Source organism: Babylonia areolata, chromosome 5 (genome assembly GCF_041734735.1).
Source record: "Babylonia areolata isolate BAREFJ2019XMU chromosome 5, ASM4173473v1, whole genome shotgun sequence".
Lineage (NCBI taxonomy): Eukaryota > Metazoa > Mollusca > Gastropoda > Neogastropoda > Buccinidae > Babylonia > Babylonia areolata.
This window is the reverse complement of record NC_134880.1, coordinates 53,893,944-53,895,382: the sequence shown is the minus strand read 5'-3', so window position 1 is coordinate 53,895,382 and position 1,439 is coordinate 53,893,944.

Here is a 1,439-nt window from a genome sequence, read left to right as displayed (position 1 = left end):
TTCGGGGTGATGATTTGTCAGTCTGGTTTCCATCATGCTCGACAGTGATCCCAGCTGACCCACAGATACCGTGCAATGACCAGCAAAGAGCAAGCTGACCCAAAGAATAATTCATGCCTAAGGCCATACTTGTAACCTTCTCGGTTCTCTAAAACACTCTGGTCACGCCGCATTGTGACTACATTGTTACTATTTTAAAGTGCCTGGCCGATCACCACAATGAGAATTAAGATCGACTGCCCGAGATAGGTTAAGCCCAGTCATGCACTCACCTTTCCCTTACCCGGTCAATGTCATCTGTTTTTGTCTGTAAATGTACACACACACACACACACACGCACGCACGCACGCACGGCACATCCATTCATCCATCTATCTATCTATCTAGTTTAACAACCAGTCATTAGCTTTCAGTCTTAAGGTCAAGTTGTTCTATTGCTTTAGTCTACGGTGGTGTTACTCTTTGGTGGAGAGTTTGGCCTAGATCATGGAAGAGGGATAGAACTTGTCCTGAGGCCTGGATCGATTTGTGACTTGCAAAGTTGCATTTAAAATAATGTAGCATTGATCAACAGACTATATTAAAGACACCAACAGGAGATATCAGTGCTTATGGTTGAGCTGAGTTTAATGACCAATCCCCGTTGTCACCTTATGGACACTGAGTCAAGTGTTTTTTTGTTTTTAAGCCACCAGTCTTAATGACTTTGTGCGGACGCACGCGCGCGCGCGCGCGCGCGCGCGTGTGTGTGTGTGTGTGTGTGTGAGAGAGAGAGAGAGAGAGAGAGAGATTCAGATTCAGATTATTTATTCATTAATAGGCCTAGGCCCCTTATGAAGGGGTAAGTGACAATATAAGTAATAACAAACAAAATGAAAATATATAACCAACCATAATACATACACACATTACATAAACGCTGCAATGAAGTACAGCATCTTAAGATGTCACGATATCCCGAAATTTAAATGCCTGGTGTAAAAACAGTGCCAGATTCCATATATCAGCATGTCTCGTGGATGACAATAATAAACTCAGTTTGAATAAACATGGCTGTCGATAGTACTTAGGTGGTATATATTTTTCTCTAATTCTACAAAGAGCTGGACAACGAAAAACAAAATGTACCTCGTCTTCTTTGTCTTCTTTACATAGTGGGCAAATTAAATCATTGTCAGTAAAATCTCTGTATCTATAGTAATGTGTAGCTAAGTCTGACACGCCTAACCTAAATCTTGTTGTTACATACTTCAAATACATGTCCATGTTACATACCAAGTACTGTTTAACATCATGCGAATGTCCAAAAGTTCTATAGAAGCTAAATCTTTCACTGTTTTGAATATGGTAATTCCAGTCCTGCCATCTACAATCAATCAAGCGTTGCCGGAAAAGTCTTACAAACTGATTTATACTACCAACACCCTGATTCAACCAT